Source organism: Aotus nancymaae, unplaced genomic scaffold, assembly GCF_030222135.1.
Source record: "Aotus nancymaae isolate 86718 unplaced genomic scaffold, 86718_ANA_hifiasm-v0.15.2.pri h1tg000108l, whole genome shotgun sequence".
In the NCBI taxonomy this organism is placed as follows: domain Eukaryota; kingdom Metazoa; phylum Chordata; class Mammalia; order Primates; family Aotidae; genus Aotus; species Aotus nancymaae.
In genome coordinates, this window is record NW_026988523.1 from 28,710,335 (window position 1) to 28,732,845 (window position 22,511).

The 22,511-nt window shown below is 44.7% G+C and overlaps 1 long non-coding RNA gene and 1 pseudogene across 6 annotated transcripts; one reads left to right on the top strand and one right to left on the bottom strand.

Moving 5' to 3' along the window:
• The first annotated feature begins 684 nt into the window (after positions 1 to 684).
• LOC110568674 (uncharacterized) lies at positions 685 to 21,908 on the top strand. Of its 6 annotated transcripts, none has more exons than XR_010340391.1 (9): positions 685 to 703; positions 3,692 to 3,809; positions 5,304 to 5,367; positions 7,972 to 8,057; positions 8,884 to 8,994; positions 11,190 to 14,401; positions 14,943 to 14,987; positions 17,865 to 18,094; positions 21,503 to 21,908. It is a non-coding gene; the product is annotated as an uncharacterized LOC110568674 (long non-coding RNA). The 6 variants fall into 6 exon arrangements; XR_010340388.1 differs by lacking the exon at positions 685 to 703 and adding an exon at positions 798 to 989; XR_010340392.1 differs by lacking the exon at positions 685 to 703 and adding an exon at positions 798 to 989 and having other exon boundaries at positions 11,194 to 14,401.
• On the bottom strand, positions 18,417 to 20,462 carry LOC105730623 (protein FAM231D-like; annotated as a pseudogene).
• Positions 21,909 to 22,511: the final 603 nt, after the last annotated feature.

Genomic DNA, 22,511 nt, shown 5'->3' on the forward strand with positions numbered 1-22,511 from the left:
CCCGGGTGAAGGTAGCCTAGCCTAGTGTGGTGATGGTGGAGATAGAGGAGGACAGACTCAAGGGCAATTTGCACGGTAAAAACCAGTAGGATTTGCTGATGGATGGAATACAGGAGGAGAGAGGTAGATTATTAGGGCTATATCTTAGTTTTCTTATACAAGATGGATTCAGTTGCAATGACATTGTTAATTGAAATTGACTTTAAATAATGACACGACTTAAAGTTATGCAAACATTTGCCTTAGATAAAATGTTGTTTTTAAAGTTAAAACTTTTTAGCTGGGTGGACAGCATGGCTTTACTTCTTATCTCGTTATTTCTTAATCTTCCTAAAAAAATTTTTTTCTTTTTCTGACAGGCTTATTTCAGTGGAAGTCCTTCTGGAAAATCTGTTCTAAATTTAAATTAGAAAATAAGTACAAGTGCCATTGACACATTGACTATTGTTTTTCAGAGTGACCTAAGGCCGCCTCTCGGGGGACTGTGGGCTGCCTTCCGAAGCCCGCGCATCTGCGTCCCCGGGCCTGGAAGTCAGACTCAGGGGCGGTGCGGCAGTGTGAGGCCTGCAGTCCACGGCACCAGATCGCTCCGGTCCCTCGAGGGGGTGTGTCTCCTGTCTGTTTAACCTGGCAGGGGCGGTTCAAGTGGCGGAGAAATCAGCGATTTGCAGGATCCAGGGCTGGTGTACAGCCCCCTAACAAGGTTGGGCGGTAGAGGTGGCGTGTCCCTTTAAGACCCCGCGCCTGCGCTCTGGGCTCTCGGCGGGGCGACCCGGAGGAGCCGGCGGGCTGCAGGAGGGGCTGGGCGGCGGCGGTGCCGGGACGGGTAGGTGAGGGTCCCGAGGCGGCCTGAGCTTCTGAGTGAGCGCGATGCATTAGGAGACTCTGGGGCGACCTGCGGAACCAGGAGCCCTCTTAGGCCCTGCGGCGCGGCTGCCATCTCCACGGGAAGTTAACGTTTCCGGCGAAGTCCAGCCAGTGTTTCCGAGGTGAGGGCGCCGCGCCAGGCCGGGCGGGCGGTGAGTCCGGGACCGCCGGCGCACAGCTGGGCAGATGCCGGCTAGCGGCCGCCACAGGTGTTGCTGCGGGAGCGGGCGGACGCGCCAACACCCCCTCCCGGGCCCGCCCCCCTGTTTCCAGCGCTCGATTCCTCGCCCGCCGCTGGCGCCCGCCGCCCTCCTCTCGTGGGCGCGGGGTAAGAAACTCGCAGGGTGTCTTCCTGTGACATCCCAGGGGGTGCAGGGACGGAGCGGCTTCGGGGGCAGGTCCTCGTAAATCCCGTGGAGGACGCCGACCCTGCGCCCCACCTTCGAGGCCACACATCGGTTCCCTCTGGGGACCTGCGGGGCGAGAGCGCTCTGGCCCCTGACTTGCGAAGTTGGGTCTTTATTGGCGTCCGGGATTCCGCGCCTGGCGCTGTCTCCGGCCTGATGGTGGGCAAGCCAGGTGTGCCAGGTCCAGGATGCACTAGGGGAGCGTTTGTAGCCGTCGCTGAATCTCCTCAGGACTAGCGGGGCAAGCCTCAAATTCGCCGCAGTGTTTCCAGTAGGTTGGATTGTGGTGTTGCTGTTTGCGCTCCAAAGACTTGCTGTGATTTCCGTGTCTGTCTGTCTGTCTGTCTCTGTCTGTCTGTCTTTGGGGCTTCTTAGATGATCTCATTTGGCATCCTCTCCCCGAAGAGTTAAGCGGACGTTTGAAATGGTTTCCTCGCTTTCCTCCTGTCTTTTGCTGGTAAAGCTGCTTCCGACAGAAAGTCTTTTCCTGCGGTGCCATCTTTTCTTTGGGTTACAGTGTTGTCCATCCTTTCTTTGCCGAAGGAATGACTCCCGGCGCTTGACGTAGTTAAAGTCATCTGCTGGTAGTTTTTTTTTTTGTTGTTTTTTTTTTGAGACGGAGTTTTGCTCTCGTTACCCAGGCTGGAGTGCAATGGCGCGATCTCGGCTCACCGCAACCTCCGCCTCCTGGGTTCAGGCAATTCTCCTGCCTCAGCCTCCTGAGTAGCTGGAATTACAGGCACGCGCCACCATGCCCAGCTAATTTTTTTGTATTAGTAGAGACGGGGTTTCACAATGTTGACCAGGATGGTCTCGATCTCTCGACCTCGTGATCCACCCGCCTCGGCCTCCCAAAGTGCTGGGATGCTGGTAGTTTTTAATCTCTGTTCATGCAGGTAACCTCACCATCTTCAAGTTATGTAACTCGTATACCAATGTAATCGCAGGAATGGTGTCTCTTCATCTTAACAGGCTTCAGAGACAAGGGTATGGCATGTTTGGGGACCATTTCAGAAATTCCATCTACCACAGTTGGACACTCACATTCCCCCATCTGCAAAATACATGCACCCTCTCCTCTAAAGTTTCCAAGTTTCATGTCATTAAAGCATTAGTTCAACATGAAAAATGTCACATAGACCACATCAAAACATTTAAAATCTCATCTAAAACATCCACACCAGGTGTGGATGAGACTTCTGAGGGTGTCCATTAAGTACAGATCCTGGACATAATTTCCTTACCTCCGTCGACCTGTGAAACTGAACAAACTGCTTATCTGCTCCTAATGTGGAATTATCTGTTTCTGGCGGGACAGACACAGAATGACAATTACAGTGATTCTAGTTCAAAAAGAAGGAGCATGGAAGGGAGAAGGAAGGCACTGACCCAAAATAGTCTGGAAATGGAGCTGGACAAAATCCAGCAGGAGGTTCTTAAGTAGGATCCACAGCCTGGGACTGACCCTCCATCCTGTGGGACTTTGCCTCTGGATTCTTTGCTCTGCATTTCTTGAAACCATTATTATCTATCTTATTTTTTTCCCCACTCCTGTGGTTCCTCTCCTTTCTCCTGATGGCAGCATCCTCCGCTTTCCCCAGCAGAATTGGTCAGATATTGTCCATGTCACGATCCTGACCATCTCCATGAGGGGCTGTCCTTGTCAGCCCGTGCTCCTCTGGGACCGTCTTCACTGACCTGACCTCTCTCAGTCATGATTGCTTTCAGCTGACCTGGCTGGCTTAGGAGAAAACCTAAGACTATGGAGTCCCAGAGCCATTCTCTGCCCTCTCTGTCTCCAGGAGAGGAAGAAATGACAGGGATCTTCATGGAGAAATGACCCACGTGAGGGCCTGGACTCTCCAGCAGTTACAGCACAGGAAACTCCCTGAGGAAGAATGGAGGAGCTGAATGCCCAGACTGGGAAAGCAGGGTTGTGTTAAGCACTATTTAATTCTCATGTGCTCCTTGCCCCAATCTACTAACCAGCGAATGAGAATGGACTGAGAATAAATAATAGGACTATAGAACCATGATAAAGAATTGTCCAAGGAAAGGCGCTTTTACTCTGTTCGCAAGGTGAAATTGCTGTATTTAATCCAAAGTTTTCTGATAGGCAGCAGTGAGTTTCTGGAGGATGAGTTACCTGCTTTGCACAGGGAGGCTGAGGCCAAGGCTTGCGTGGTATATCTGCTACCACCAGGTGGTCAGGGAGCCTGGGAGAGTCTTAGTCTTTCTGGGCTTCAGTTTTCTCATCAGTAAAGTAGGGGCTTATTGTACCTCTCTGAGGTCCCTTCCTGCTCAGTTTTCTCTGAGTCCTTGAGGGACTAAGATGGTTTTTAACACTGCCTGGACCTGTAACCTGGGCTGACTTCTCTGGGTCTGACTCCTGACTGGCCCCTGTGTTTCTCCTGCAGAGCCTGAGCTGAGTCCACACCCTGGAAGTCCAGAAGCAAGAGAACAGATGGAAGAAAGAAAGTCAGCAGGTTTTGGAAAAGAGAATAACCTGCAAAGGACAAGTCAGTGCTAGAACAGGTGAAAAACCAAAGAAGGGGAGAATAAGGACAAAGTGGGCCAGAAGCCTCAGGGGAAATGGGCAATGGGCCTATGATCATTTGACCACTCGAGGAGCAGCACAAGCTGAGCAGTGGGGACCGAGAGAGAAACTTACTCCACAGGAGTCTCCTGACCCTGGCCAGGGGGAGACAAAGGGTGGATCAGAGCTGGTTTATAGTGAGGGGCAGCACCAACTCCAAGACGGGGAGGATGCGACCGTGAGCCCCCGCCCCAGACCCCGGAGCCTCGACCTCGGGGCTGCCATAACAGTGGATGCTCTTCAGGTCAGTGTGGGTTAGAGGGAATAACCGTGCTTGGAGAAGGGTTAGAGATGTCCGTTCTTAAATTAAACAGTTCTGCCCTAGGTCAGGTACCAGAGTAAGTGATTCTTGCCAGTATATGAGGCAGTGCTGCTTACACTATTCCTCTGCACTTTCAGATGAGGAAGGTCTCTATATGATATATCATGAGTATTTACTGGGTGTTTAATTTTCTCTACACTGTGTTAAGCACTTGGGGTTCAGATAGTAGTTTCCCCAAGGAACTCAAGCCCATGAGAGAAAGAACACAAAGATATGATTTCAAGAAAATAGAGTAGTTCTTCGAAAGTGGGGTGTCATGGCAGCCCAGAGGATGGGAGTGTAGGTGAAGACAATGCTCCTAATGACAAGGGGAACCATAAGAAGAATTCTTCAGGTAGTCCCATTTTTACTCCATTGTGCCACAGAAGAAGATCCTGGGGCATGACTCATGCACAGCAGGGGCCTACAGGTGTAGGAAGGGGGACTTGCTGCATCTTGGGAGAAATTATAGCATCTCTGTTGGGACGTTTGGAAAGGAATGTGGCTGAGAGGATTGGATATCTGTAGTCAGTTTTATTCTGTCTTCAGTGAACACTGCTGAGAACTTCCTTAGTGCCAGACCTTAAGCTGGGAATTGTGAACACAGAGATGAGTGCATATGATCTCAGCTTTCACAGAACTCTCAGTCTAGTGACTAACGAGTTATGAGAAGTGTAGTGATGGTGGCTTCATTAGAGCAAGTGGCTCATGCTGCATTGAGATGACCTCAGTGGATGGCCTGGTTCCCCTTCTGGTTGTTATTGACAGTTGGCTGACTTGCTCTGGGCCAGTGACCCTGGACTTCTGCCAGGTGTCAGCATCTTAGGTACAAGAAACACCTCAGTTTCCTCTTGGGTCAAAACAGTTAATACTGCCAAAGTGATCAGAGGACACTAGTGACATCAGTAGCTACTGATGAGGTTCTGGCCAGCTAGGAAAATAAAGATGTAAGTTTAACAATGATTCTAAATTTGTTCTTAACATAATGAGCAGCGATTATCTGTCTTCTAAATTATACTTTTTATGCTTCAAGATTCACCCATGTCGAAAATAAAATATATTTTATTTTGCACTGCACTATCTGGAGCACTGAGTCTGTCTCAAGCTAACTGATCTGCTCTCTGGATTCCAGGGACACCCACAGAGCCAGTGGTTAAAGGCACAGACGTTGATGTCTCTGACTGTTCTGACTCCAGGTTGGTGCACCTCAGCGCCCAGTATTAACCACACAGTAACAGGATGCCACCAACATTTGATTTGGGTCTGTTGCATCCTAACGTTAATAAAATTTAATAGACATTATTTTTTAGAAGAGTTCTAGGTTTACAGATAAATTGAGCCGATAGTACAGGGAATTCCCCTATTCTCTCTTGTCCCCTAGCACACAATTTCCTTTGTCATTAGTATCTTGCATTGCTGTGATACATGTTTACAATTGATTAATCAATATTGATACATTGTTATTAACTAAACTCCATAGTTTACCATAGGGTTCATTCTTTGAGTTTTACAGTTCTGTGGGGCTTGACAATTACCATGTCATGAATCCTCAGTACAGTATCACACAGAAGAGTTTCACTGCTGAAAACCTCCTTGTGTTCAACCAATTCATCCCTCCTCCACGCTTGGCAATCACTGATCATTTCACTATCTCTACCGTTTTGACTTTCCTGGAATGTCCTAGTGTTGGAATCATACAGTGTGTAGACTTTTTAGACTAGTTTCTTCCTAGGATTATGTATTTAAAGTTCCTTCATGTCTTTTCATGGCCTGATAGCTCATTTCTCTTTATCACTGAATCGTATTCTATTGTACAGATATACCACAGTTTGTTTAGCCATTCACTTAGTGAAGGACATTTTGGTTATTTCCAGTTTTGGCTAGTATGAGTAAAACTGTTGTAAATATGTGGAGGGCAAGTTTTTGAGTGAACATGTTTTCACATTACTTGGGTAAGTGTCTAAAACTGCTATTTGCAGGATTATATGGCAAGGCTGTGTTTAGCTTTGTAAAACAGAACCTGCCAAACTGTTTTCCAAAGTGACTAGCATTTTGTATTTCCATAGCAGTGAATGAGAGTTCCCGTGGCTCTGCATCTTTGACAGCCTGTGGTATTGTCACTTGTTTGGATTTGAGCCTTCCTATTAGGTGTATATTATAGTGTAGTGGCATCTCATTGGTTTAATATGCAGTTTCCTAGTGACACATGGTTTTGAGCATCTTTTTCATAATGCTTATTTGCCATCCATGTGTCTTTTCCGGTGAAGTATCCAGATCTTCTGCCCATTTTTAAATTGGGTTGTTTGCTTTTTTATTATTGAGTTTTAAGAGTTCTTTATGGCCGGGCGCGGAGGCTCACGCCTGTAATCCCAGCACTTTGGGAGGCCGAGGCGGGTGGATCACGAGGTCAAGAGATCGAGACCATCCCAGTCAACATGGTGAAACCCCGTCTCTACTAAAAATACAAAAAATTAGCTGGGCACAGTGGTGCGTGCCTGTAATCCCAGCTACTCAGGAGGCTGAGGCAGGAGAATTGCCAGAACCCAGGAGGCGGAGGTTGCAGTGAGCCGAGATCGCACCATTGCACTCCAGCCTGGGTAACAACAGTGAAACTCCGTCTCCAAAAAAAAAAAAAAGAGTTCTTTATATAGTTTGGACACCAGATCAGATCTGTATTTTGCAAATATTTTTTCCCTATCACTTGTTTATTCATTTTCTTAACAATGTCTTTGACAGAGCAGAAGTTTTTAATTTTAATGAAGTTCAACTTATCAATTTTTTCTTTGTTGGACTGTGCTTTTGGCATTGCATCTGACCAGTTGTCACCAAACCCAAAGTCACCCAGATTTTTTATCATCCAGGAGTCTTACAGTTTTTTAAATTAATTAATTAATTAATTTATTCTTTTTTTTAAATGACGGGGTTTCACCATGTTGATCAGGCTGGTCCTGAACTCCCAACCTCAGGTGATCCACCCGCATTGGCCTCCAAAGTGCTTGGATTACAGGCTGAGCCACCGCGCCTGGCCTAGTCTTACAGTTTTGCACTTCACATTCAGGTGTAAGATCCATTTTGTGAAAGGTGTAAAATCTGTGCCTCGATTTATTCATTTTCCACATATGGATGTCTAGTCATTCTAGCACCATTTGTTGAAAAGAGTATCCTTTCCCGGTTAAATTGCCTTTCTCAAAGATCAGTTGAGTATTTATGTAGGTGTATTTCTGAGCTCTGTATTCTTTTCTAGTAACCTGTTTGTCTGTTTTTTTTCTTCACCAATTTCCACACTGTTTAGTTACTGTAGCTTTATAATTAGTACTGAAGTCGGCAGTGTCAGTTCTGTGGGGATTTTTCTGATCTTTACTATGAGAACCTTGTTGGGATCCTGGTGGTAACACTTAGAAAAGTGTGAGATCCCCACTAAATCTGGGCCCAAGCGATTTTAATGGTCAAGCCAGGCCACCCTCAGCTTCTAGTAATCTGTCAGTACCATTCTCCCAGTTGAAGCAGTTTCTGTTGCTTGTATTTGTCTGTTTTTCTAGTTTTCGGCATGGCCTCTCCTCTAGTCCATCTAAGAACAGTTGATAATTTTCGGTTTGTTCAGCTTTTTTCTTGTTGTAAGGACAAGTGGTGACCTCCTGGTTCCTTATAAGTTGGAGTAGAAACCAGAAATTTCATTTAAAAAATTACTTGTAATAAAAGTCACTAATTATAAATGTAGAATTGAATAATTTAAGTAGATATATAAAATTTTATAGCCATCCCCTCAGTTCCCTCTTAGAATACATTTCTTCCCTCCCCAGAGCCTCTTTGCAGTCATTTTCCAATCTCTGGTCACCACGGCGGAGCCTGAACAAAATTAAAATTTGGAAGACAGACAACATTAAATGTAAGCTTTTATTAGATTGGAATTTCATATAATGGACCATTGTCTTACTCCTATGGCAACTAGAGGAGATACTTTATTCTAAGGACTTTCTGTGGGGGAACTTAGTAGTAGTCCTGTTTATTGCTCTCCTTGAATTGGTTCGTCTGTGCTGGTGACAGATAGTTGCTATCAAACCTTGTCTGGTGAGCACAAGTGAAAGAGCTAAAAAAAAAAATCTTCTGTTAGAAATGTGGATGATGAATTTGCAGATAGTGTTATCTAGAGTTAAGTATTTATTTATTTATTTATTGAGATGGAGTTTCACTCTTGTTGCCCAGGCTAGAGTGCAATGGTGCGATCTCAGCTTACTGCAACCCCTGCCTCCCGGGTTCAAGCAATTCTCCTGCCTCAGCCTCCCGAGTAGCTGGGATTACAGGCATGTGCCACCACACCAAGCTGCCTTCCAAAGTGCTGAAACCACAGGTGTGAGCCATCATGCTCAGACTTAAAAAATTTTTTTTTTTAATTTTTGTGACAGGGTCTCACTCTGTCATCCAGGCTGGAGTGCTGTGGTGTGATCTCAGCTCACTGTAACCTCTACCACTAGGGTTCAAACCATTTTTGTGCCTCAGCCTTTTGAGTTGCTGGGATTACAGGCATGCACCACCATTCCCAGATAATTTTGTATTTTTAGTAGAGTCAGAGTTTCTCCATGTTGGTCAGGCTGGTCTCGAACTCCCAACCTCAGGTGATCCACCCACCTTAGCCTCCCAGAGTGCTGGGATTACATGGGTGAGCCACCACACCTGGCTAGGAGTTAAGTATTTTACCATGATTTTTCTTTCAGAAATTGGGTTGGTAACATTGAAGAGACACTTCTCACCTGCCTGAAATGCCCTACGTTATCTTCTTCAAGTTGCAAGGGCTCTGGAACAGCCCTTGCAGTGCTCCCACAAAGGTAAGTATAACATTTTACTGTAGTTCTTTGCTTTTTTTTCTTCTTTGTGCCTATAGGGATTAGCATACATGTATGTGAAAATATAAAAAGAGTACAGATAGGCACCTGTAACTAGTTTTCTGTTGCCACCTATTAACACATTATAACAAGTTACTAGTTTGAAACCACAGAAATCAGGAATGATTGGGTTCTCTGATCAGGGTCTTAGGAGGCTGAAATCCAGTTATGTGCTGCCTATGTTTTTCTTTTTTCTTTTTCTTTTTATTTTGTTCTTTTGTTTTTCATCTAAGCTCAGGCTACTCTTCCAAGTTCACTACAGATGTATTGGCAGAATTTCTCTTCTTGTGGATGGAGGACTGACATCCTTTTGCAGTCCTCCTGGCTCTCAGCCAGGAGACACCCTGACTCCAGAGGCCACCTGCATTCTTTCTCACTTTCCCCATCTTCCAACCAACAACAGCCCATGGAATTCTTCTCCAGCTCCCATCCTCTCTCTGACTTTGTCTTCTCCTACCCACTAGAGAAATCTCTGACACTCAGGGAGTGATGTGATTAGATCTGGCCCACTCAGGAAAGCTCAGCCTTTGTATTAGTCTGTTCTTGCAGTGTTATAATGACCTGAGGCTGGGTGATTTATAAAGAAAAGAGGTTTAATCATGTCATGGTTCTGTGGGCTGGTAGAAGAGAGAGAGAGAGAGAGAGAGAGACAGAGACAGAGAAAGGGGAAGTGCTACATACTTTTAAACAACTAGATCTCATGGAAACTCTATCATGTGACGGCACTTGGGGGATGGTGCTAAGCCATTAGAAACCATCCCCATGATCCAATAACCTCCAGCCAGGCCCCACCTCTAGCGCTCAGGATATAATTCAGCATGAGATTTGGGTGGGGACACAGAGCCAAGCCATATCAGTCTTTAAAGTCACATGACCGCCATGTAACAACGTAATCACAGGAATGTCTCACCAGCCTAACAGGTTCCCAAGATTAAAGTCACATGACTGCCACGTAACAACGTAATCACAGGAATGTCTCATCAGCCTAACAGGTTCCCGAGATAAGGGCACAGCATGTTTGGAGACCATTTCAGAAATTCCACCTAACACAGTTCAACTTCTGGTCCCCAGACATTCACGTTCCTCACAGATGCAAAATACATTCACCATCTCACCTAAGGTTTCCAAGTTTCATGTCATTAATGCATTAGTTCAAAGTGAAAAATATCATGTAGCTCTAATCTCATCAAAAGTTTAAAATCTCATTTAAATCATCTATACCAAGTGTGAAGCAGGCTTCTGAGGGTGTCCGTTAAGTATAGATTCTTTTTATTTGAGAGTGAGTCTTGGTCTGTCACCATGCTGGAGTGCAGTGGTGTGATCTTGGCTTACTGCAACTTCTGCCTCCTGGGTTCAAGCGATTCTTCTGCCTCAGCCTCTCGAGTAGCTGGGAATACAGACATGCACCACTGCATTCAGCTAATTTGTTTGTATTTTTAGTAGAGACAGGGTTTTGCCCTGTTGGCCAGGCTAGTCTGAAACTCCTGACCTCAGGGGCTGTCCCCCTCGGCCTCCCAAAGTGTTAGGATTACAGGCATAAGCCACCATGCCTGGCCCAAGTACAGATCCTTGATGTAATTCCCTTACCTCTGTTGACCCGTGAAACTGAACAAACAGCTTATCTGTTCTCAGTGTGCAATGGTAGGACAGTCACAGAATAACAATTCTAGTGATTCTTGTTCAAAAAGAGAGAAAGTGGAGGGAACAAAGTCACTGATCCAAAACCATTTTGACATGTGGCTGAGCAAAGTCCAGCCGGAATTTCTTGATGAGGCTTCACAGCCTGGAACTAACCCTCTGTGACAGGGGGCTTTGCCTCTAGGCTCTGCATTTCTTTCTATGATTATTGAAAACATTTTGTTTCACTTCTTCCCCCACTCTTTTGGTTCTTCCCCTTTCTCCCCATGGCAGCATCCTCCACTTAATCCTTGTTGTGTCATCCCCAGCAGAATTGGTCAGATATTGCCTGTGTCTCGGTCCTGACCGTCTCCATGAGAGGCTCTCCTTGTGAGCCCGTGCTCCTCTTCACTGACCTGACCGCTCACAGTCATGATTGCTTTCAGCTGCCCTGGCTGGCTTAGGAGAAAACCTAAGACTATGGAGTCCCAGAACCAACCTCTGCCCTCTCTATCTCCAAGACAGGAAGAAAATAACAGGGATCTTCTTGGAGAAATGACCCACGTGAGGGCCTGGACTCTCCAGCAGTCACAGCAGAAGAAAGTTTCTGAACAAGAATGGAGGAGCTGAGAGCACAGGCCGGGAAAGCAGGGTTGTGTGAAACATTATTTAACCGTTTTTTTTTTTAATAGAAATAATAATTTTTTATTTTTGCCTTATCTAGTAGCAAACATAAAATATCCTGACTTTAAAAGCCAACACTATTCTTTCTCCCTTTTCCTTGGATCACAAGTTCATATAGAGTCAAGCCCCCAAAGAAAAACCCCAGAATTCAAAAGAGGTGTATTCCCTTAAGAAAAATCAAAGCTAGAATGTTTAGCTATTAAAATGTTTCCCCCCAGACTGAGATCAAGTGACTTCATTGCAGTGGCTCAAGTCTGGCTGACTCCCTCCTTCCAAATCAGCCCATCATAGAACACCTATTGCTAAGTAGCAAGCCAGAGGCTTAGATTGGAGACTTCAAAGTCTTCAGAACTTCAAGCCTGGCCTATGAAGTAAAAAATTTTTTAAGTACAATTACGATTCTATTTTTCTCCAGAGAATAGTTTTTCTTCAATCCTTAAGAACTCTGCTCCTTATATGGACTTTGTAGACATGCAGGTCTACATTGGGATGGAGATATTTGGTCCTTGCGGGCTTCATGAGCTCAATTCCTGACTACTGTGCTGTGAATGGCACAGCTCACACAGTAATGTAGCCTCACATCCAGCCTATGAAGTACACAGGCGTCAAGGATGCCCACGTCAGAAACATTGCTAACTGCTGTGGCCTCTATGTTTCAAATGATAAACTTCTTAAAAGCCTTGTCATTGGGCAAACAGTGGGCACAGTTCATGCAGCAAATAGGTTTGAGTGAATAGTGTACACCTGGCTGCAGCCCTCTTTGGCATGACCATTGTTTCTTCTTTTCTTTGTCACCTTGAGGTACAGGCCCAAGAAAGATGAAGTAAAAATCTTAATTTGAGGGTGACTAAATGACTCCTTCAAGACCACTTGCCCCAAATCCACATTCTGCAAGACACTTCAAGAAAAGAGGCAAAGTAACCATCTTTAGCTAAGGACCATGACCACAGAGGTGAGTAAAATAGGATCCCCGCTTTCACAGAATTCTCAGTCTAGTGACTGGTGATTCATGAGAAGTGTAGTGATGGTGGGTTCATCGGAACCAGTGGCCCATGCCTCATGAGATGACCTCAGTGGATGGCCTGGGCCAGTGACCCTGGACTTCAGCCATATTTCAGCATCTCGAGGTACAGTATGCCAACACCTCAGCTCCATGTTGAGTCAAAGCAGTTAACACAGCCAAGGTATTCAGAGGACACTGATGATATCAGTAGCTATTGACTGTTTTCAAGCTGGGGGGAAATAAGTAAATTTAATAAATCTTCTAAATTTGTCCTTGCCATAATGATAAATAACTTTATCTTGATAATGACTTATATTCTGGCAAATTAATTATAATTTGCCATAATGAGAAATAACTTTATCATGAGTACAGCTGACACACAAGCCCTTGAGGACACGTGCCTGAGGATTCTGATGAAGATATGATGTCCAAATATGTGCACAGTTGGAACTACAGTCCAGCTTTGAAACAGTGGAAGACCTAGTTTCAAATTCAAGGTTGCTTTCAGTAGAAATTCACTTTACCTCTCTTTGCATGGTAATGGGGCCTGTCTTCCCTGAGCTGCCACTTACAAGAAGAGGAATCATACTGGTAAGAATTCAGACTTCAGCAGACATGGGTAAGTAAGGAAGTCTTATAAATCTATTCTAGCCACCTAGCAAGAAATCAGAAATTTAGCAAGTTCATTCACATTCAGGACAGTTGTGTTCACTAGATCACAGGCCCTGAGACATGAAGAACAGACCCCCTAACAAGGTAAAGTATTTCTTCCTGTCCTAGGACTCACTACCAACTTCAGGGAAGTGGGAACACAGCTGCCTGCTTTACAGTATGGGTTACTTTTGTGCCTGGAATGTGTCTGATGTCCTGAGACCTGTACCCATTTCGGGGAACCTTGGGAGGAGTCTGAATCACTGATGGAATTGGACAGTGCATGGAGATGATTGAGCAGGAAAAGGGTAAGTGCAGGGGCATGGCCAGGTCATACTGGGAGACAATGAGCAGCACTGATGGGGACAGATAAAGATAAAGTAAAAACTATGTGCTTCAGTGTCAAAAACTCAAACCAAGAACTGGTTTGCTTTCATAAGCAATAAGTATTTTCCTGTTTATGTGAGAAATTAATCTCAAAACAGAAATCATAAAAATGTGAAGTCCAGGGCATAAAACCTAAACCATAGCTCATATTTATTCTTTCTAAATAGAGCTATTAGTAAAATTTTCTTCATAAAACATATATTGTGGTTATAAGAAGGCAAAAGTTGACTGGGTGTGGTGGCTCGCACCTGTATTCCCAGCACTTTGGGAGGCTGAGGCGGGTGGATCACGAGGTCAAGATATGGAGACCATCCCGGCCAACATGGTGAAACCCTGTCTCTACTAAAAACACAAAAATTAGCTGGGCATGGTGGTATGTGCCTGTAGTCCCAGCTACTCGGGAGACTGAGGCAGGAGAATTGCTTGAACCTGGGAGGCAGAGGTTGCAGTGAACTGAGATTGTGCCACTGCATTTCAGCCTGGTGACAGAGCAAGACTCTGTCTCAAAAAAAAAAAAAGAAAAAAAGCCAAAGTCTTACTGAGAATCATTGGTATTCCATAGAAGAGAGAATTAAATACAGTCGAGGGAAGACCCAAGTCTCATACTTCTCTTGTATATTCCAAAGGTCCAGGGAAATTCCAGGTAATAAAGCTTATTTCCCATGCTGTTAAAGCAAGGTTGCAGACACTTCTGAATTTTGGTCCCAATATTCTAGAAGGGCACATCTCTGTCCTGGAAGATGATACAGGAATAGATACTCTTCCTGTGACACCATTTGAGACACAAACCAAGGAATCTCTATCATGATTGGCCTTGAGACCTCCTGAAGTCTATCTCACATTATCCTGTTCTCATGCTGAGGAGCCTGAGGTCCCCGTGCAGGGATTAGACAGTGGACTATTATGGGTGTAGGGGAATGGCTTATTTTGTCTGTCCCTATCTGAATTTATTGCAGAGATTAAAAAGGACCAAGAACAGAAAGAAGACCGAGGCCCACTGTGCCCCAGGTAACTTTGAGCAATTGTGAACAGCTAATTTTGTGTTGACACCTGGAGATGGCAGGTCCAGGGAAAACAGAGTGGGCTGACAATATCGGTACCATCTTTTCAACAAAGCCTGAACTATTCCTACTAACATGGCTGTTGGTTTTCATTGCAGTAGATATTTAGGTTTCCATTTCTTCCTCCCCTTATCATTTACTAACTACGGGAGGTTGACCATACTTGTTTTTATGATCAGTATATGCTGTGTGTCCTGAGGGTACTAACTCAGAGTGTCCTTTTACTCCCTCATCAGTGTGTCACCTGGTCAGTTCACTGAGCCTACTTTCTTTCTTTCTCTCTCTCTCTCTCTCTCTGTCTTTCTCTTTCATTCTTTTTTACCCTACTCTCGTCCATCCCAACATAAGGCAATAATTTGTTACATCATTAATGGATCTATGTTTTTTCTTTATTAACCACTTCCTTGTGCTACCCATGGAATCTACTTGGGGCTCTGCGGTGTCTTATTTTCCCTGACTTATTCTTTGGTTTTTTCCTCCTTTTCTAGGCTCAGCATGGAGCTGGTGGAAGCAGAAGAGCCTGAAGTCTTCCGGTGCTCACTGGATATATTTTATTCAACATATACGGCTTATCTTGAGTTTTATTACACATGCCAGGATTACACATATGCCATTTTTTTATTTGTAGAAGAGCATGTTCACTTGACTTTGGACATGGACAGTAGGTTTCTTACTATGATGGTGATAAGACTCCACCAGGTCTCCCAGATAGGGGTCATATTCCCACACTAAGACAACATGTCACATAGGACTCAGTCGGTGCAGAGTATGAACAACGCCATGTTCTTGCTGAAAACACTTAGCCTGAGTTTCATAGCCTGAGGTAATCTCCAGGCAACTTCAGAATGTAGACCAGTGAGCAGCACGAATGACCTGTCTCCTTCAGACAGCCCATGTCACCACAAATCACACAACTAAAAGGAGAAGAGACATTTTGGGTTGAAAAAGTAAAAACATAATGTAGCTCCATTTCTTTGGTTCTTTTGAACCCAAAGTGTCTCCTCGCCTTTTTGTTGTTGTTACTGATGGTGGTGACATGGGCTTGTTTGTAGAGGACAGGTCAGCTGTCTGGCTCAATGCTCTATACTCTGAAGTTGCCTGAAAATGTCCTCATGATTAAATTCAGCCTAAGTGTTTTTCCAGGAACACTGCAGGGTCAATGCTACCTCACCCATCTGCAGGCAGAGAAGGTCCCGTGTGTCTATCACCATGATCGTGGTACCAGGACTGTTCCACCATTTGTCTATCACCATGATCATGATGCCAGATCTGTACCTTTCAGAGACACCTTATTTATACCGAAGTAATTGCAAAAATGGTTTTTAAAATATTAATATCCTGTATTCAAATGATCATCCCCTAAACATTTTATTCATTAATCATCCCTGGCTGTGTCAATTATATTTATATCTCTACACTGGAAACTTTCAATTTTTACTGTATCTTTGCTTTTCCTAGTTTCTGTTGTTAAAAAAAAAAATCCCTGCCTGCATTTTAATTATTTTTGCCAAAGTTAATTTTAATCTATACAATTAAAATTTATTGTCTTTAAGATAAGACTGTCAGCACATAAGGCCACAGCAAAACAGAGATTTTGCTAATTTTTTTTTTTTTTTTTTTTTTTGAGTCGGAGTTTCGCTCTTGTTACCCAGGCTGGAGTGCAATGGCATGATCTTGGCTCATCGCAACCTCCGCCTCCTGGGTTCAGGCAATTCTCCTGCCTCAGCCTCCCGAGTAGCTGAGATTTCAGGCACGTGCCACCGTGCCCAGCTAATTTTTTGTATTTTTAGTGGAGACGGGGTTTCACCATGTTGACCATGATGGTCTCGATCTCTTGACCTCGTGATCCACCCGCCTCGGCCTCCCAAAGTGCTGGGATTACAGGCTTGAGCCACCACGCCCGGCCGATTTTGCTAATTTTTAAGCCGTTATTAATTTCTGGCTGACAAGAGACATAGTTTACTTAGTTAGCTGCTAATATCTATTTAAGTGAGCAGCCAGGGAAATGTCAATCAGACTAAGGATATGCAAAGCCCAGGCCATTCTCTTTGAGTCTTTTAAACTATTTCAAAAGAGAGGAGAATAGGCAGATTCTACATATGTGGACAGGAAGGAGAATAAACTAAAAGACACAAACAACTATTTCCCAAAACAGAATAGAAAATTAGATTTAAATAAACATACACCATTAACGTTCATAACACATTTCCCCATGAAATGTAATCTCTCTAAACTTACCTATTACATGAAAGTCAGTTCTTAATATACCATACTACATTGACTGTTGACATTCATAAGAATACGTTTCTAAGTTTATTATTTGTAAAAGCAAACGGACTATACTCCTTTTTTAAATTTTTGCAGTAATCTGTTTAAGATTGAGGATTTTGTTTTTCAAAATAAAACCAAAGATTTTAAAGATTGAAAATGACATTAAAATTTATCTTCTCAAAGTAATGTTGTTTAACTTAGGCTGTCTTATTCCTGTTTATAGCATAACTGTCAAGTGATCATTTAACCATTCTTTAAATGTCTCAAATTACTGAGAACAAACCAGGTTCTAGGGTGTGTCTTCTTTTTTTTTTATTTTCTTTATTTTACTTTACGTTCTGGGGTACATGTGCAGATCTTGCAGGATTGCTACATAGGTATACACATGCCAGGCTGGAGTGCAGTGGCGTGATCTCAGCTCACTGCAACCTCTGCCTCCTGGCTTCAAGCAGTTCTCCTGCCTCAGCCTCCCGAGTAGCTGAGACTACAGGCGTGCACCACCACGCCCAGCTAATATTTGTATTTTAGTAGAAACAGGGTTTCGCTATGTTGGCCAGGACGGTCTCGATCTCTTGACCTCGTGATCTGCATAACAGTCTTTTGTGCACTTGAGATTCATGGAAGTATTTCAATTGCTGGGTCATGACCTGATTATAAGTTTAACGTTAGTATACGTTGTCAGTCTTCTAGAATGGTTTTTCAACAGCAATGACAGTTGAAGTGGCACCAAATTCTTGTCAGCAATTGGTGTACTAACTTTGTGAAATGTAGCTATGCTCTCAGACCAGTCTGGCCAACATGGTGAAATCCTGTCTCTACTAAAAATACAAAAATTAGCCAGGCATGGTGGCATGCACCTGTAGTCCCAGCTACTCAGGAGGGGGAGGTTGCAGTGAGTGGAGATTGCGCCATTGCACTCCAGCTTGGGTGATAGAGTGAGACCCTGTCTCAGGGGAAAAAAGTAGCCACACACTGGTGAGTGTTTAGTGCTATCTCAATGCAGAATTAATGTGTACCTGCCTGATGAGTGATACTATCAAGCATATTTTCTTATGGCTTCCAACATGTAAGAAATTCTCCTTTGCGAAAGCCTATTCGATATTTTGCCTGATTCTATTTGACTTAGCTCTCTATTACAGATCTACGGAAGTTCTATTATATATTCAGGAATTGAGTCATTTTTCAAATAAATATATTGCAAATGACTTTTTCCAGTCTGTGGCTTGACTGACAACTGAAAATTGTCAACTGAAAAGTTACACAATTTATAAACTTCGAAAGGAGATTTTATTTTTTATAAAGGGTTCAAGCGTGCAAGGTGGCCATTCTGACAGACTGGAAGGCATACCCTCCTGCTGAAACCGGAAAGGCAGGTTTCCAGGGAGGGGAGAGTGGAACAGGTATTTATGTTGATCTGGCTGGCCACATATACATATTCAACAGGGAATAGAAGAGCTCTGAATATTCATGCAGGGATCCTGCTGCATGCATGCTGAAGAAACATACCTGCTACATGCAACCCATGTTGACTGGGGTGGAGACAACATTTAAATACATTATAATTAGGCCTCATGCTTCAAAAGGCGAAGGAGGGACACAAAGGCAATCAGGTGCACAGACTCTGTAAACTGGCCAGAACCTGTCCACAGCCAGAGGTCTCTTATCAAGAGAAAGTGACTGAAATCAGTCTCTTGTCCAATCAAAGCTGTAGTTACAGCATGTGCATGTGTGTGTGCGCACGTGCATGGGGGCGTTCAGTCAGTGTGTGGTAATGGGTGAGCTGAGAGTTCTTCAGCATTGCTTATCTCAAGGCCAGTGCTGGTTTAGCTGCTAGAGAAAAAAGGAAGAAGAAAAATACCTGTGGCAATTAGAACATAGTTTATTCTTTAAGTTGAGGGGTGCGTGGCTTAACCTTGCCTGGCATGGCCTTACATCTTGTGTATAATGTGGTGTCTTCCTGCTGTAAAGAGTCTGCTCTGACAGTCTTATGGTCTCTGCTTTAACATTAGTACTGCTCAGTTGTGTCTAAACCACAAAAGGGAGAGAGTCTAAGGACAGGTGTGTGACCTCCCAAATACTGGCCAGGAAGTCAGTACTTAAGACTTCTCTGGGGTCTTCTTGGTGAAGAAGGGCTCTGTCAAGTTGGTTGGGTGGCTTCAGAGTTTATTTTTATCTCTCAAAGCATTTAATTTTGATGAAATTTTGCCTTATATTTTCTTCATTTTTAAAGCTTATGTTCTATAAGAAATCTTTCTACACAGGATAGTGGATGTATTCTTTTAATTTTATCTCTCTATGGGTTCCAGAGTTCTAGTTTTAATTTTTAAATCGATGACATCTAAAATTCTACTCATAACCAAAACAACCAAAACATTCTTGGGGGTTACCAAGGACAGTTTCAAAAATCTTCCATTTATGGTCCTTAAAGAATTTACTCGGATCCTGGGCTGCAGGGCACAGTGGCTTTAGTGCACCTCTGCTCTTAAGACTATTCAGAAACTGTCTTTGTGAACTCAACAGGCTGTTTAAAGATCAGCAGTTCAGGGCTTTCTTGCAGCTTGCAGTTATGCAGCAGCTGTTTTCTGGATCTCGTGAACGCCTGCACGCATACTTCTCCGGGAATTTTCTAACTGAATTCTTAAGGTATTTCCAATGGCTTAGCTATCTCTTTCTTTTGCTTACTGCCACACACATGCCGCCAAATCCTACCCTCCAAGCTTCTCCTTCTGCACCCTGGACTCCCAACCTCCAGTTAGACAATCTGCATCTTCCCACACCTGCCTCAGGTTCCATCAGGCCACTGTGCCTCCCACAGCTAGCAGGCCGGGTGGAATCTGGTGTAATTCCTATTACAATTCTGAGGAAGGTGGCCAGGGGGTGTGGACGATGCGGGTGGGAACAGGTAAGGTTGAGGGCAGTAGTACACTGCGGTCTTCTGTGTCCGACCTCACTGGCCCAGGTGCTGCTCTCTCTCCAGTTGTCTGCCTTCAGCCCTGCGTGGGAAATCAGGTCTGCACCCTGATCTTCCTGACTTCTCATTTCATGAGGAACCTGAAGGGATGAGCCGTTGCTCTTGTTCCACACATTCTGTCCAAAAGGTCCCATCCTCTCTACTTGCTCCGGGGCCCGCCCACTGAGCTCTGGCACTCAGGCTGGGATGCCGCCCAGTACAGAGGTTCTGCAGCTCTGCGGTTCTGACTGCCCCACACCAGCAAGACAGAGGCCGCAGGGCACGCTGTGGTGGAACAGCATTCAGAGGCGTGGGCCGAAGACCTCTCTTTCCACAGTCCCTTTGCAGACCCTGTGGAAGAGGCACCCCTTTGAGGAGCACGGTGGCCCAAGGCCGGGCTTCACATGCAGGCTCTTGGGTCCAGTGGGTCCTCCCTGTGCCTGGCATAGCCAACTGCTTCAGGCAGCTCACTTGATTTCCCCTCCTCCACCACCTGAGCTTCTCCTCCACCCCCTTGCTCTGCTGTCCTTAGGACAGCAAGATCCGTGGCCCTTGGAAAAGCCCCATCCCCAGTGCTGGGGGAGGGAGTTGGGTCCAGGTCATCTAATCCCAGAAGAACAGAGAACCTGAGGCAGGAGGGAATCCTTTCCCTTGCCCCCATCCAGGGGCCTAGGTCAGGGTCCAGATATCCTCTACCTTCCTTGAGGACCTCGGTTTTCAGGCCCCCAGGGTTGGTCAACGTGGAGTCTTTCCCACTGTTCATCTGGGAACTGTAGGAATATCCCATCGGGCCCTCTGTTACCCATTAGAGACACCCAGAAAATACTCCAGCAGAAACTGAGTGCAGGGCACTGGACCGCTGTAATTATAATTACAAGGTGTGGAGGTCAGATTATAATTATAATTACAAGGCGTAGAGGTCAGATACATTTTGTGACTGTTTTCTCTCTGTCTGTGGCTTGCCGGCCTTTCCACTTTCTTAGTGGTATCTTTTGATGAGAAGATATGGCTAATGGTGATGACGTCTAATTTATCCTGTCTTTCTTTCACATATATATTTTCTGTGTCCTACTTGGTAGGCTAATCTTTGCGTTCCAACAAGTCTCAAAGTATCCTTGAAATGCTTTGTACCACTAACTTTCCAGTTTTGGTATAAAATGACTTCCGTGTGCAGCGTGAAGGAGAATAACACTGTTGGTCTCCTCCACGTCCACAGGAAAGTCCATCAATTGAAATGATTTCTTTTCTTCTAATGAACTGCTTTTATTGAAAACTCATTTATTGACCCATATAGCTGTGGATCAGTTTCAGGCCCCTTAACTCTGTCTGTTTATCTATTTGTCACTCCTGATGCCTTGCCTATAATAGCTTATAGTAAGCCTTAAAGTCAGATAGTGCAAATCCTTGTTTTGCTCTTTTTCACACGGTTCAATAAATTTTGAAATAGGTAATAACTCATGAAACCCTCACACACATCAGGATATGCTGTCACTTCCTCCCTCTCTGATGTTTGACTGTGCCCTCATCCAAATCTCAACTTCAGTTTATCTCCCAGAATTCCCAGGTGTTGTGAGAGGGACCCAGGAGGAGGTAATTGAATCATGGGGGCTGGTCTTTCCCATGCTATTCTCCTGATAGTGAATAAGTTTCCCCATCTGATGGAGTTATCAGGTGTAGTTATCAGGTGTTTCCCCTTTTGCTTCTTCCTCATTTTCTCTTGCTGCTGCCATGTAAGAAGTGTCTTTTGCCTCCCGCCATGATTCTGAGGCCTCCCCAGCCATGAGGAACTGTAAGTCCGATTAAACCTCTTTTTCTTCCCAATCTCAGGTATGTCTTTATCACCAGTGTGAAAACGGACAAATACACTCATTTCAGAGTGGGACACATGCTCTCACTCACATATGCTGGTTGCTGACTTGTGACCAAAGATTGTCTATTGTACCCTCTGGGGACAACGGATCTCCAGGTGTCTGCAGGAAGGATGAACATGCAAAAAGTCCGCAACACTCAGCACAGTCTGGATTTAGTCCCATTAGTCTGAATGGGACTAATACTTTTATAAAAGGGACCCCAGAGAGTTCTCTCACCCTCTTTCTGCCCTGATGATACAATGAGAAAATGCCAGTCTATAACCAGAAAAAAAGTCCCTCACCATAATCCTACCATGTTGGCACCTTGATCTCGGACTTCCAATCTCCAGAACTGTGAGAAATAAATTTCTGTTGTGAGTTAACCACCCAGTTTATGGTACATTGTTATAGAAGCCCGAACTGAGACAGAGATGGAATCCCATGGAGAGTCTAATTTGCTAAGCTGGTCATCAGGTGGGATGTTGCCAGCTGGAAACAAGAAGAGCTGGCATTTTGTGCATAGGAAGGAAGATGGTGGACAGGCCCATTGTCGTTGGCTTTGTCCGCCTTGGCAAACTGGCGACGGGGACTCAACTCACCTTCGCCAGCCACGGGAACACTGGGAGGACCTCCAGAGGAGGTTAGGTCAACTAAATGGTAACTTGAGATCCTGAAACCTCACAGGATTTTTTTCTCTTCCCTTTGATCTCTCTTCTGCCTAACCAATATGACAGGAGTCGCGGCCTTTTTTTCCCCTCAGAAAGGGATCCCTTTCGGACAGGACCGAAGTGGTCTGCTCTTTCCCCTAGGCTTCTCCGCAGGCCCAACTGAAGAGACCCGAAGCTCCAGGAGAGGCGGGTGAACCCAGCCGTCTGCCCGGCTGGCCCTGGTCAATAGGCTCGGAAGAGGCCGATTTGGAGGACAGAACGGAAGAAAAGACCTAAAGGTAGACTCTCATGATGTCCAGATGTTAAAAGACTCAAATC